Raw genomic sequence first — 15,974 nt, 5'->3', positions numbered from 1 at the left:
TCATTCATTAATTCCTAAGTCATTAGAAGTGTAAACTCATTTCTGGTTCACTTGGATACTTTCTATTGTCCTAGGAAACATCCAGCATTAATTATAATGTACTCTGATAGGTAATGCCTACCATGAAATGCAAATCCATCTATAGTGTATTACCTCCGAGTTTCTAAATACTTTCAGTTTAACTTTTGCTTTCCCCAGGTGAACTCAATGATGTCAACCAACAGTAACTAGGAATTTCCTCATTTGGTAGCAAAGTGTAACCCAACTACATGAAAAGAGGGAATTTGCTCTGTGTAAGTGCTCAGAGACCCAGAAATATTTTAATTGAATCTTGGGGTTCTGTAAACTTTATATTATTTTTATGCCTGAGCATGCATAAGCAAACAAGATTAAGGGCAAAGGAAAGGGATTTAAAATTGTAGGACATTTTTGAAATTCTTTCCTCAATAATTCTTTGGAAATGCACAGGGCCTATTATATTCTACTATGTCCACTGATGTGCCAAGTCACAGAACGTTGTCAGACCAGTTCTTGGTGTCAAAAGTTGAAATTCTATCCAATTAATTGGTTACGCCATTACTAGAATTACTTCACAGAGCGATCTGTGCAAGAGCATTTAGAATACACTGGCAGGGGATACTTGTTTACTGTGAAGATTGTTCACTGACGTCTTAGCTTTGTCGAATGTCCGTCTACTTGTTCATAATTGGAATACATTTATTAATACCAGTCTTGTTCCACAAAGGATTTAAAGCAACTTATTAAGATCCATATAAAATAACAAATAAATGAGAAAAAATGAGTCGGGAAAGTCCAGTAGAAGGATGAATCAGTACCCAAAAATCACATGATGAAGTCATGCATGTTTGCTAGAGGTGTGCCAATGACTTGATTTGAAGTTTCTGCTGGCCAAGAAGAAGAAACTTTATAGGTGGGTGATTCACACTATTTATAATGTTAAAACTATCTAGTTGCTTAGCAAATGAACAATGCTATCTGATTCTGAGATCAGAATTTTCTCCCCGTAAGTCTTTATAGAAAAAACACCACGTGATGTAATGTCATAAGCATCATCTCAACGGTAAACACAGACACAAGCTGTACAGAGGAGTTTCCTATAATGTACCACAGCATTGGCTCCTGGCATCTGGCCAAAGTGCAATCAAGTGAAAGAAGAGTTAGTGGGGCCAGTGTGATGGGCCAAAAGCCCAGGACTCCTTGGTGACCTGGCTCAAAGTAGAGTAGATTAGAAAATTTATAACAGGAGCTTTCCAACATTTATATACATATAGGATCAAAAACTATGAAAGATAATTGCTGTGCTCCTTCTGCAGAGATTCTGGGTTAGTTCATCTGGAGTGGGCCCCTCCTCTCCTGAATTAATTCCAACGTGGAAGGTAGGCGAAGCCCAATGGAAGGGACAGAGACAGAAAGTAACAAGCAGCATTATTTGATGTAAATTAATGAAAGCATCTGGAGATATCAGCAAGACATTATTGTCTCACTTTAAATATAATTAATCCATAAAAACTTGTTTTGGAGTAAGGTTAATGCAAAATTAGGGGGCTTATCCTACTACAGAGGATGTTCAATTGGGAAAGGGCCTTGTATTTTAACTCTTCTCCACAAATTGAAAATGCCTGCTACATCAAAAAATGGAATGGAATAGAAAGGAAATCACTAATGATCCTTGCGTGTAGATTTCTTGAAGGTGATATTCCTTAGATGTATGGGTGTGGGACGAGGTTTTCTTGGAATCACCTCTATGGAGCACGGGACACTTTTCAGGAAATTGTGGCCTAGTATGGTGGCATCCAGATTCCCACTTCAGGACTATTTCCTTCTGATGGCCTACAGACAAATCCCTGCAGGAGTTGTCCTCCTCCATCAAGGTTACACCTATGGGCAGCCAGCATCCTATGGTTAGCAAGTGCAGACATACAGGGCCTAGACAGCCTGCAGGCCACCCAGCTCTGGAGCTTCCTGTGGGATCAGCGAAGGTCTCTGTTGAACCTACACCATGGTTCAGATTCTTCCTCCACCCAGTCCTATGTTCCTCACTCCTTACAGTTGTGGATCCTTAGGGCATTCTTTCCAGACTTTTTCCCTACAAATCTCCATCTGACAGTCTACTAACCTAACACATGTGAGTACAAATCTCCTGGTCTTCACCTCAGTGACATTACCCATGTTACTTTGCAACTGAATTTTAGTTACCAATCTACCACTCCTTTCTATATCTTTCTTTTTCCTTTTTCTCCTGCACTGTCCTTGATATTTAAGGACCCCCTACCGTGGATCTCTTGTTTCCTCTGTCACTGATTTTTTTACTTGTTATCTCTCTCTGTGCACCTGACCCCAAACACACAAATATACTTACAAAGCCCTGAGGTCTCGCCTGTGATCCAAGGCATTTGATAAATTCTGAGTTAAACGAATCTGAGTTGCTGCAGGAGTTCCGAGTCTTTAAAATGCTCATGTAACATATAATTATGATTTCAAAGCACACAATTCAGTGACATTTAGTACATTAATGGTGTTGTGCAAACACCACCCCTGTCTAGTTCCACAACATTTCTATCACTCCAGAAAGAAATTCTGTATGCTTGAAGTGGTCACTTTCCACTGCCCCTCCTCCAGCTCCCTGGCAACCACTAATCTGCCTTCTATCTCTGGATTTACTATTCTGGATATTTCATATAAATGTGATCATATAACATGATATGTGATCCTTTGTGACTGACTTCGTTTTTATTAACATAATGTCTTTGAAGTTCAACTATGTTGTAGCATGTGGCAGTCCTTTATTTCTTTTTACAGCTGAATACTATTCTATTGCCTGGATATAACACTTTTATTTATGTATTTATCACTTGATGGACATTTGGGTGGTTTTCACTTTTTGCTTATTATGAATAGTGTTGCTATGAACATTTGTGTACAAGTTTCTGTTTGGATACCTATTTTCATTTCTTTTGGATATATACTTAGGAGTGGAATTGCTGAATTAGATGATGATTCTATGGTTAACTTTTTGAGAGACCAAAGCACTTTTTAAAGAGCATATTGATAACAGCATACTTAGGAGTAATATACTTTGAAAAGCTTTCTGTATGAATTCACTTTAAGAAGTTAATGGTTTAACGAGTTGATGTTTAATCTTTTTTTTTTTAAGATTTATTTATTTATTTATTTATTTATTTATTTATTTATTTAACAGAGAGAGAGATAGCTAGAGCAGGAACACAAGCAGGGGGAGTGGGAGAGGGAGAAGCAGGCTTCCTGCTGAGCAGGGAGCCTGATGCGGGACTCGATCCCATGACCCTGGGATCATGACCTGAGCCAAAGGCAGACGCTTAACGACTGAGCCACCCAGGCTCCCGAGTTGATGTTTAATCTTTAGAATTACTTGATGTTTCAGGAAACTTTAACTCAAAGACTTGAATTTGCAATAAAGGAATTTTAGGACCCAGATCTACAAAGGGGAGATAATTTTGAGAAAAGATGTCTTTTAGCATGCTATGCCAGGGACTCCTTATTCCTCCTATTTTTTTTTTTTTTTTGTAATCTATTTCTGAACTCTTAGTTTTCCTTTATCTTATTTTTATTCTGAGAAAAACTTTTTTTGGGGGTGGGAACATTTTTGGCTTTATATTTTTCTGTAGTGTTTATTCATATATTATTCATATATATTCATAGAAGTATATCCCTTAAGTCTTTTTGGATACTTTAGAGGAAGAAAAATCTAAATATTTCCATGATACACAAAAATTAACTCAAATAACATTTATTATTTAAATAAATTTATTTTACCTATAACATATTATATGTCTTATATATAATACATGGATGTTTATGGGTAATATATATTATATGTGCACATTATATGTAATAAACTGTATGTTGCCTATACTATTTCACATGTATCATATTTGGGCATAGTATATATGATAGATATTTTACATGTAAATATATCTCTAAATCTCAAGGAATATTTTTGTTTATTTGGAGGTCAATTAGAAATGATAATACTTTAAAAAAATTTTAAATAGCTCAAAGAAACTGCTAATTACATTTCAATATAGCATTATGTACTGTGTCAAGCCGGGTCTGTGTAAAGATCACATGAGTTATCTCATTATTATGGCGGACTGAGCAGATATGGAAGACTTCTTATGCTACTTTGAACATATAGAATGCCGAATAAATAATTTTTCCCTAAGATATGTAGTTAACATGCATGAAATATTTCAACTGCATAATCAAAACAAAGAGTAGCAAATCATATACCAAAGCTGATGAGAGAATCCAAGGTTGAGTGTGAAAGGGGTTGAAGACTTGTGGCCCATGTGTCTATAGGGGGTGGTGTTCTGATGCCCTCATAAGGATGAAGGTCACAAACTATGATCAGGAAATGACTTTGGAAAGTATGGATGAATTGCGCTTAGAAAAACTCTGCTCCCAAACCTGTTACATGGTACCCATTTGTGATTCCCACTTGAAAATATATGTTATATATTTTACCAAACATTTATGGGTGCTTTGTATTGGAATGTTTTCCCAGGAATTTTGGTATATTACTACACATTTAAATCAGTGATAACAGCAAATGCAAATGAATTAAACTTTCCTATTAAAAGACTAAGATTCTTACATTGTATTAAACACACACAAGTTACTATGCAATTGATTTGCTATGAATCAACTCTATGTATATATCAACATGGATAGTTCTTCATATCATATTATTAAAAATGAGTGAATCACAGCTACATTGCATGCATTAACATGAATCAGTCTCTAACATAGAATGCATTTTGTATAATTTTATATAAAGTGCAAAAGCAAGCAGTAATAGACATGTGTCACCATTTCATTGATTTTTCTTTAACTATACTAACATATATAATATATATTCCAAATTTTAAAGAGTAAAAATAAAAAAGCAAATTACAGATTGATACACAGTATGATGCCATTTATATAAATTTTATTTTATTTTAATTTTTTTCAAAGATTTTATTTATTCATTTGAGAGAGAGAGAAAGAGAGACAGAGATAGTGAGAGAGTGCACAGGTAGGGAGGAGAGGGAGGAGCAGGCTCCCCGCTGAGCAAGGAGCCCAAAGTGGGGCTCTATCCCAGGACCCCAGGACCAAGACCTGAGCCGAAGGCAGCCAATCAACCGACTGAGCCACCCAGGTGCCCCCCCATTTATATAAATTTTAATAGCACAATAATTTATATTGTTATTGGGTGAATAGATATGTAGAAAAATATTTTAAAACACACTGCAAAGATCGATGCCAAATTCACAGAAGCGATTACTTCAGAGATGGGAGTTTGGAAATGAGACTGAAAGGAGAATAAAAAGGGGACTTTCTAAGTTTCTATAATGTTTACACTTTTTTAAATTGAAAATAGAATTTGAAAAATGAAGTCATAATAAAAAGTTTACGTAATGGTGAAATGACAATGAGTATTCAAAACATTTCATTGCTGGGGACTAATTCCTTCCCTGACAATTTAGAAAGTAGTTGAACCATCAAACTACATAAAGGTTAAATTTTCAGCAGTATAACAGAGTCCATATTGCCAGAATAGCCCACATCTGAAAAAAAGTTTTTATGGGGAAGGAGCTCTGAGGGGAAAAACAACAACAACCAAACAAACAAACCTGCATCTCTAAAGGAGGCCAAATCAATTGCATAAATTATCCCTTATGGTTTGCTGTATAGATATGTAACCAGAGCAGAGACTGAGCCAGTGTCCATTGCAGTGAGCAGGTAAGCAGACCATGGAAGGTCACTTTGCATTACCTGTGCAATGACCCAGCTATGTCTGTCCCACCCCCTTCTCCCAGAGGGAGGGCCTGAACTTAAGCTTAGATTCCTGTGGGATCAGGGTCTTCCTCACCTTCCAGGGTGGAATGCAATGTCCCATGGACCCCAGGGTCAGTAGGTTCTGGGCAGTCAATATTCCCAGGCAATAGCTGCCACCTGAAATTCGGAATGCCTGGCTCCAAGAAGCGTGTGTGCTCCCCATGGGCCAGACTGCTTTGTCAGCAGCTTGTCTACACTACAGAGACCCGCAGGTGGAAATGCAGACCTGTCTTCAGCCGCAGCAGTGTCCTGGCCTAGGCAAGCCTCTTATGGGATAATGTGAGGATTAGGTAGATCCGAGCTGACATTGTCCTTGTAAATTTTCCCTTTAATGGCTATTCTTTACCCTATGCTGTCTGTATTGTGGAATGTGTCTTGACCTCTAGAATATAGCACGTGAAGACCTGGATGGTCTCTGATCTGCATGATACAGAGAGAGGCATTGAAAGAGAATATGCAGATATATAAATATGCCATTTATTTCCAGTCATAAGAAATGAGGAAATCAAGGAAAATATTGGTAATAGAGCAGTAAGCTGCAAAGATTAATAAAATATTCTTTGATGTTCATGATAAAGCAGCAGCCCTAGTGACCTGGTCATTCTGTTCCTTGGAAATGATTTCACTTGTGGCCTGTGTGTTATTGTCTCTTCCCCTCTCCTAACTCCCCCTGCTTTTACTATGGCTGCTTTTGCTTCTCTGTGTGGATCTCAAGCTCAGAACTCCTGGAAAGAGGATCAATTAATCCTCAGGCAATTAAAATCCTACTGAGTGATGTCCTCTCCTTTTGTCAGTACAGGATTTTCTGGGGTTGATTTCTAGTCTAAGTAACTATAGTTAGAATCAAATCACCTCAAATATGGTGGTTTTCATGCGAGGGGTGAGACTAGTCTTCGAATAAAACCTATGTGTGTGGCAGCCCTTTCTAAGTGTATGCATTCTGCTCCAGTAGAGGCCGTGTGAGAGAGTTAGGCATGTGAGTTCAGTGTTACTTCCTTGGAGGCTCAACCTGGACCTGTCCACACAGGCTCTTGATTGGCCACTCACTCCTATCCCCAAGCTCACCCTACCCCCACATCTCTGCAAGCAGCATTACCATATCACTATTCTTCAGCTGTTTAGGGCAAAACCCCAGGAATCATCCTTGATTTAACTGTTTGAGACTAACATTATCTAAACCAGGACTCATACGAGAGCCAAAGGAGGGAGATATTAATAATTAAACTGAAAGGATAAGTTAGTACTAAGGATGTCACCTTAGAGCAAAAAATTGATAAGTAGCAGATTGAGCTATGAACCAGTGGTGGGCCTGGAGTTAGCTGTATTTTTTGTTTCCCATCTATAATGCATTTTCCCACCTATAAATGTGGGTGTAATGGTTTCCTATAGTAGTCTATGATTTTCACATTATTTTGCTTCTTTATCATTGTTTCTTCAATATCTGACTCCTTGTTAGCAGCATGAAGACAGGATTCTGACTCTTTTAAACCACACATCTATTTTTTTTTTAAGATTTATTTATTTATTTGACAGAGAGAGACACAGCGAGAGAGGGAACACAAGCAAGGACAGCAGGAGAGGGAGAAGCAGGCTTCCCGCGGAGCAGGGAGCCCGATGTGGGGCTCGATCCCAGGACCCTGCAACCGTGACCCGAGCCAAAGGCAGACGCTTAACGACTGAGCCACCCAGGCGCCCCCTACACATCTATTTATAACAGGTAGACACTCAGGAGCCCCTTACTGAATGAGTGAATAAAGGGATATACCAAGGAATGTCAGATATTATCTGCTTTCTCAGTTAAGATATTCTAGAGAAAGTGGTGCCGCACTTGGCTTGCTAATACTGACCGCAGGAGTAGTGGATGTTGCTGTCATCTAACCAATGCTTGGAAGAGGCATTTTCTCCGGATTTATTATGTTAGTTCTCAAGTTGCTGTAAATGTTGAAATTAAGAATTTCCATACTTTAGCTTGAGGAAACTTACACACACAGAGGCACATTGCTTAATTTATACTAACCGAAAGTGAAAAAAGGATTTTTCACTAGGGAGGTTGAACCTTATAGACACACTCAAGTATTAACTCATTCATCAAATGTTTTTGTAATGTCTACTATGTGCCAGGAACTCTTCTACATATTGAGGATACATACAAAGAGCCATGGCCCTTACTAACATAGAGGGAAAGAAACAAACAAAAATAGGAAACTAATAAAAATTGATACATATAATTTTTTAGTGATTGTGATTTTAAGAAAAATATAGCAGATTATATAGAGAAAAAAAGGTTGAGTAATGAGAAAAGGCCTCCAAGGAAGTAACACTGAACTCAAAACTTGAGTGATGATAAGAACTAAGATATGTAAAGAATGGCAGGAAGAAAATTCCAAGGAGAGGAACAGCATGTGCAAAGGCAGTGAAGTAAGAATGTTTGGATATGCAGGAACAAGAGTCGGATGCTCAACCAACTGAACCACCCAGGCACCCCACAGTGTCCTGGGATCAAGCCCCAGGTGGGGCTCCGTGTTCAGCAGGAGTCTGCTTGGATATTCTCTCCCTCTGCCCCTTCCTCTGCTCTCTCTCTCTCTTAAATAAATAAGTAAATCTTTAAAAAAATAAAAATATAACTTTGTTGGGTGAAGGGTTGATAGACTTAGGGAGACAAGAGAGAAAGCAAGCACACAAGATGGAAGGTGATTATGATCTTTCACGTGAGGAATGATAAAGATGATAAGAAGCAGTTAGCTTTGGAATAAACTGTGAAGGTACAGCAGAGAGTGTTTGCTAGTGGATCAGATGTGGGATGTTAGAGAAACAGTTAAATCAAGGATGATTCCTGGGGTTTTGCCCTAAACAGCTGAAGAATGGTGATATGGTAATGCTGCTTGCAGAGATGTGGGGATAGGGTGAGCTTGGGGATAGGAGTGAGTGACCAATCAAGAGCCTGTGTGGACAGGTTGAGTTTAAGAGGCTGGTAAATATCTAAGTGGAGATGTCAAGTTGGCTGTTGGTTATACCAATACAGATTTTGTAAGAAAGATCAAAACCAGAGATGTGATTTGGGTATTCATTAGGCTAGAGAGGAAATTTAAACAAAGGTTTGTATAAAATCACCTGGGGAGTGAATAAGGTAGGAGAGAAAACTGTGTTGTGAGACTTGAGACTGACGTCAGGAAGGGAAGGACCCAGTGAAGTGTTGTTACAAGGTGCAGGCTGGGAGAGAAGAGGAAAACCAGAAAGACAGGCTGTCCTGGACAGCAAGAGAAAAAAGCATTTTGAAGAGGAAGAGTGTGGATCAATTGTGGGAGATGCTGTTAGTTTTTCGGAACACCATCGCTTTTTTAACTTCAGTTTGGATTTGAAGATGTATCGAATGGCAACATGGACTTCCGAGGCTGAGATTAACTGTGCTATTTTTCTCTGAGAAGAGAGAAGAATCACAATACATCTCTCTTCATCTGCTTAAATAAGGTGTGAGCAGACATTTCCCTCAATTACAAACAATGAGCAAAGAGCATAGTAAGCATAGTAGGGAGATGTAGATTGGTAGAATTGACAAAAGCTAAGCTAACATTTACACAGATTTTCCAACTGCCTGTCATCTTCTGAGAAGCTGCAAAGCACATTACATTCTACACTCTCTAATTGAGTTTTAAGTAACTTTATATTCTCTGTCAGAGTCCTACTTAGAGTAGTAGGGAAAGCTATTTTGTTCTAGGTAAGAGAAAGTTGATGTCCCCAACTTGGCTTCTTTTCTTTGGGCTTACATCATTCTGTTTATTTTGGAGTTTTCTGAATTGAATGTCAGGGGTCAGTGTCTGTCACTTGACCTGAGGGAAATGGCAGGTTTTTGTGTTTTGCTTTTCTTTTTCCACAGAAAGGAAAGGATAACAATATATTTGCCTCTTCCTCTTCAGTGTCAGGTATTACAACGGCAAATGGGATGGCCAATACTTCAGAACCCTCTTGGGTAATGGATCATTCGAGCTCTAGGAATGTCAAGGGCTTACTGGCTTGGACATAATTTTAGGCAACTCAAATAAGGTCTTTGTTTCCATTGATGTGACATGGAGACCTGTTGGAGAAACTGTCCAACAAAACCAGATCCTGGAGTTATCTTCACAGTGCCAGGGGCAGAAATATCTAGAGGCAAAGTAAAATTCACCTCTACAGGGTGTTGAGTCTATCCTTCCATTCTGGCACTAGGATGTGCACTACTTGACTATTTGCCCCACCTCTGCTACAGCTGTGTGATCTTGAATATGTCTCTCAGTTGCTCAAAATTCCATTGACTATATTTTGTAAACACTCGGCTTACAGAGCCATCCCTACCTGTCTCACAGAGTGCAAGTAAGGGTCAAAATCAAAGTGAGATAATGTCCCTAAGTGTTTTGAAAATTAATAATACTATAGGAATTCATAATGTTATTTTTTATCATACCTTAAATCCTGGATATTTTGAAGTGTTTTATAAAGTGATCCTTGTTGTTGTACTTTGTCTTTAAGTTCCCCGGGGTTTAGTTATCTCTTTTCCAATTCTGACCATCTACTTATGTTCCCGCTTTCATTACCATTCAGTAAATGCCTGCCCTACTCCTCACCCCTAACAAGACAACTAGAAGGCACCCTAAGCCATCCTTTTACCTTACATCAAAATGGTAACAAAGTTCAGACTTAAAATTCCCAAGTTCCTTCCCCTTCTTTGTCAATTCTTATTAGCAGGATCCCAAGGTCAATAGCATCATCAAAGCCCATCACTCTATTCTTCTGCCTCCCAGCTTCTTATCCTTCATGCAGCAACCTTACAGTGAACCTTCAAAACAAAACAAAATCCAGAAATGATCATATTGCTTCCCTGTTGAAAACCCTCAAATGCCGCCTCAATGCTGGCAAGATAAAAGGCATGTTTTTCAAGATGACCATGATAAGGTTTCTGCTGGCATCTTCATACACAGAGTATCCTTTTCAGTTCTTATCTCCAAATCCCCAGGCAAGCTGGAGTCCTTACATTGCCTTGATCAATCGGTAGACTTCCGCCTATCCCTTCTCACATGGTCTGCACACTGTTCTATACTCCTGGTCCCCAGGCTTCTTATCTTGTAGGTTTCTGGGTTATGACTCTACACATTCTGTTTTGGTTTCCCTTCTTTATCCCCTTACTCAAGCCAGAATTTATACTGCTTTGCAGTCAGCTTAGCCTTCTATCTCAGCCCCTGAAGCATAGAACTTCAGGTCGGTGTTCACATGAGTGTCTCCTTCTAGACTGTGAGTTCCTTCAATGCAGACACCATTTCTCTTTGTCTTATTTATTGTTTTACTCCAGCACCTGGCAGAGACCCTTATAATTACTCAATGTGAAGGAAGGAAGGAAAGAGGGAAGGAAGGAAGGAAAGAGGGAAGGAAGGAAAGGAGGGAGGGAGGAAAGGGAAGGGAAAAAGGAAGAGATTGAAGGTATATATCACTCTATTTATGTTGCAATTTACATGTACTACTAATATACAAATAAATAAAGTCTACCCACCAATCAACCAAAATTTTATGTTGGAAATATTTCTTTAACTACAATCTACTAAAACTAAGCTATATGTTACGCAGCCTTTTGTAAAAAGCTTATTTCTGTGCTTTTCCCTAAGCTCCAGCCTTTCCCTGGGAAGCCTCTACTTCTGAAGGCTGCAGCTGTTAATAGCAGAACTGGATGAGGAAGGTGCCAGAATCCCATCTGGAATTCACAAAGCCCTGGCCAGCCTCCTCACAAAGGTCTGAATCTCCTTTAATCTAGCAAAATTAACTCAAGAGCATGTGGGACCTGAAACCCATGTTCTGCATATTATTGCAGGTGCTGAAGGCAAAGCAGAGCACCTGCTTTTCACATTCGAGATGTATTTTAAACAAAAGGTCTGTTCTGGTAGCTCCACAAGGAAGCATCAACCACAGGACAGAAAGTTTACATCCAGGAAATCTCTCTTCTGAAGGTGTGAGAATTGGTTGTGCCCGTGACTTCCCACCTCTGTGTTAGTGTTGTCAGGGCAATTGATTGAAATCAGCCATAGTAAGAGTATTTAAACCACAAAGATTGGCATAAACAGCGGGGCTTTTTCCTTTTATTCAGGAGAGCCAGGTTCATGGGACAGCATCCTCGCCATCTTGCCCCCTCCCCGCTCTACAGTCCATACTTGAAGAGCTGTGTTCCAAATGAAACACTGGTGAGAAACGTAGAGAGCTTGTGTCTGCACAGGAAGATTTATTTGTTCATTTACCTTTAAGACAGGAAGTTCCCCTGCAGTGTATTTTAGATAGAAGTGCTGAAAGACCACGTCCTCTTTGCCGATTCACTTCAGCTTTCTGGGGCCTTTGTTTGCTAAGAAGGTGTTGAAATCTTTCCAGAGCACAGGCTATTAAAACTGACCATGAAAAATCCCCCTTAGTGGACTACAGTTATTACACACACACACACACACACACACACAAGATCCATCTTTACTACTTTCCCTCCCTCTCCTTCCCTTCTCCAATCTCCTCCAAACCACTCAGTAGGGAAAGTGTTGAAATTAACAAAATAAAGAGTTCAAGTGCCTCCAGCCCCTGATTTGAATGATTTTATGATTGTTGTCGGTACTCTCTCCAAATGGTGTCATTAGAAGGGGGTTTATCATGATGCTGATGAGGCTTAAACTTCAGGACCCTTCCTTTTCACAAGACCCTTCCTAAATTAAAATGTGTTCATGCAGACAAATGTAAAAAATGACAAAAGTAAGGTTTTTTTTTTTTGCATTGTTTTTCCTTGAATAGTGTGCCAAATGTTATATAAATGTCCCACAAAAACTGGATCCACCCTGGAGGGTTATTTTACATTGGTTTTCCCTAACTTATTTGAGTCACAGTCATGCTTTCAACCCTACCCTTCTCACGAACTAGACTCCTGTCCTCTTTTCCTCATTCTAATAAATTCACAACGAAACCTCTATGTTATAGACTTGCTGTTTTTAAAGTTCTTTGTTATTACCAAGAAAAAGAAAATGGATATTCATTTAATTTCTAAAGGGAAAATATAAGCTTATTGGTGTGAAAGCTTAGAGTTCAGTTGCCTTCTAACTCATGGGTTAACAATGTCTATCCTCCCCCATCCCACCACCCAACCCAGCCCAGTGCCTACGATTCAGACTTCTTTCTTAGCCTGGTAACTTCTTGTCCTTCAGGCTCACCTTAAAGTTCACCTCATTTCAGGAGTCCTTCCTAGGTTAGGAGACCCTCCTATGAATTTCACTGGACCTTAAGTGAAAGGTCCTACTGCAGATTTATCACACAATTAGGAATGGACTCACTTGGGGCACCTGGGAGGCTCAGTTGTTAAGCGTCTGTCTTCGGCTCAGATCACGATCCCAGGGGCCTGGGATCGAGTCCCCCATTGGGCTCCCTGCTCAGCGGGGAGTCTGCTTCTCCCTCTCCCACTCCCCCTGCTTGTTCTCTCTTTCTTGCTGTACCTCTCTCTGTCAAATAAATAAATAAAATCTTTAAAAAAAAAAATAGGAATGGACTCACCACACTATTAGAGCATGAGCTCTAAAGGCCAAGTATATGTCATATTCATCACCTCTTATAGTGGCTGGTACAAAACCAGCCCTCAGTACCCATTTATTAAGTGGATCCATGATGAAGAGAACATTTTTCTGAATTAGGAGTCAGGATACCCAAACTCTGGTTGCATCTCTGCTACTACAAAGCTTGAGAGCATTGAACAAACCTATAAACTCCCTGGACCACATTTTTCACATACATATATATACAACAGGTATCTCAGGTGAGCCCCAAACTGATTATCTTTTGGGTCTCATGTGTCTGGAGCTAGTTTTTACAAGGAGGAACGAGAAAGATCCTCCTAAGAAAGATCGCATCGTAAGGAAAGACAAAGCAGTCACAGACAACCTGGTTCAAGAGCGGTGGGTTGGAGCTGAGGAGGGCTGGGGGTCCTGAGTATACCTGTGGCCTGTCACTCTGATGGTTCTTTAGCCCAATCCCATGGACATGCGATATGAACAGGTGAACAAGGTTTGTTTGCCCTTGCTGTCCTCCTAATTGCTTTGGGATCTCAGTACGTTAGCAACATTAGTATTGGCAGCATGGGCAGAGACAAGGGTGTGGCACTGTGGCTCTGGCTTGGTGGCATCAGCAGGGATTGGTGGGCACGGAAGACAGGCAGTCTCTCTTGATACTATATCGAGCCAAAGACACCATTGCCACGATATGGAGCAAAAGGGAAGGGACATGGCAGACACCTACGGTCTTCAGAAGACAACTCACAGTGCGAGGATCACAAACACCCTAGACTTCTGGAAAGCCCCACGGAAGGAATGGAAGCAGGGCTCTATGTCTCACAAAATCAAAGATAGGTGGTTTTACTATTATTGTGTGAACCTCCTTTTACTCCAAGGTATGAGCTGAGCTGGAATATGATTTGGAGGTTTATCTGGAATTCAAAATTACAAATGATTATGCTTACCCAAAGAATGTGATACATAGTCACTCAGATATTAGTAAACTGGACAGAGTTAAAAATAAATCTCGCCTTGGCTGTGAAATTGGGGAAGTTATGGGCGCCTGGGTGGCTCAGATGGTTAAGCATCTGCCTTCGGCTCAGGTCATGATCCCAGGGTCCTGGGATCGAGTCCCGCATCGGGCTCCCTGCTCCTTGGGAGCCTGCCTCTCCCTCTGCTTCTCTCTCTCTCTCTCTCTCTCTGTCTCTCATGAATAAATAAATAAATAAAAAATCTTTAAAAAAAAAGAAATTGGGGAAGTTATGTCCAGAACCTATTTCTTCTTTTCCCAATGCAGTAGAAAGTCTTTGGCTTGGTATCCTAACTCTGGTACTTGATAGATGGGTTAAATGAGTCAAGTGATTTAACTTATCTGAGCCTCAGTTTCTTAACTGGAAGATGGGGATAATAATGCCTACTTTGCAGGGGTGTGGGGAAGGGATGCAATGTATGAAACACCTAGACAGGTGCCTGGTCCTTAGTGGGGGCTTGACAAACATTAGCTCCTTTCCCTGCTTTCATCTCTACTTACTAATAAAGCTTCTTCCTCAATCCCAAGGTAATAGAAGTTCAATAGAGAGAGGACATAGGGACAAGAGGAAATAAACTTCATGTGGTTCTAGAAGTTCCCTTTTGACATTCATTACATTTTTTAAGGGATTGAAGACTCTATGAAGTATGGGGAAAAAAGAAAATGTTTGGGTTTGGGTTTTGGTCACTGAGGACAATTCTGTCATCTTTTCATCTCAAACTCCTTCCCCCTCGCCCTCCAACTTGGCCCTGTGCTCACACTGCAGTTGCTGGAGCTTAGTTGTGGTCTTGTCCCCCAAAATATCAAGGCTGTATGTCCTATAGGACTTATATCAAAGCCTGTTAAAAACTAACTGGTATTTTTTCTTTTTTTTTCTCCTGGGTCATACAAATATAATATTCATGTGTATATAAAGGTGCTTGACTATCAGTGGATTTTATTAACTTATTCTTAACTGTGCCACACAGAGACTAGTGAAGTTCCCAATGAAATTATAAGTCTAGGGCCATAGCATTCCATTCTAAATATTTGAATTCCTAGATTCAAATATTTCCATAGTTATGCACATCTTTCTTTATCAGCAGTTGTTTTGATTGTGTGTGGCGAGTGGTATGGAGTGTGTATGGATTTGTGTGCGTACACAGAGTGAGGACTAACATATTCTGGTGAATATAATACAGTTTTTGGACTGAGGTAGCCCTGTGTTTGCCAGTTCCACCATTCACTCACTCTGTGACCTTGAGCATTTTACTCCATCTCTTTAAGCTTCAGTGTTTGGTTAATTTAAAAATGGAATTGGGAAGTTGTACGCACAAACAGAGCACCCCCAAAATGGTAGCTATGCTATTCATATTCCAACTATAATAAAGCAACATGCTACATATTACATGCAAATATTGTTAACAAATAGGTTTTAGGTGAAATTTTAAACAAATGATTGTTCAGCTATTTTGATAGTAAAGAGCACAGTGATAGCCAAAAAGTTTTCACAAATTTGCACTAATCAAGGGAAAAGGGAGGCAACTTGTAAAAAA

This window comes from Mirounga angustirostris, unplaced genomic scaffold (assembly GCF_029215605.1).
Source record: "Mirounga angustirostris isolate CCGP_5_RB_7025 unplaced genomic scaffold, mMirAng1.0.hap1 SCAF_1, whole genome shotgun sequence".
NCBI lineage: Eukaryota > Metazoa > Chordata > Mammalia > Carnivora > Phocidae > Mirounga > Mirounga angustirostris.
Note: the sequence above shows the minus strand (reverse complement) of the source record.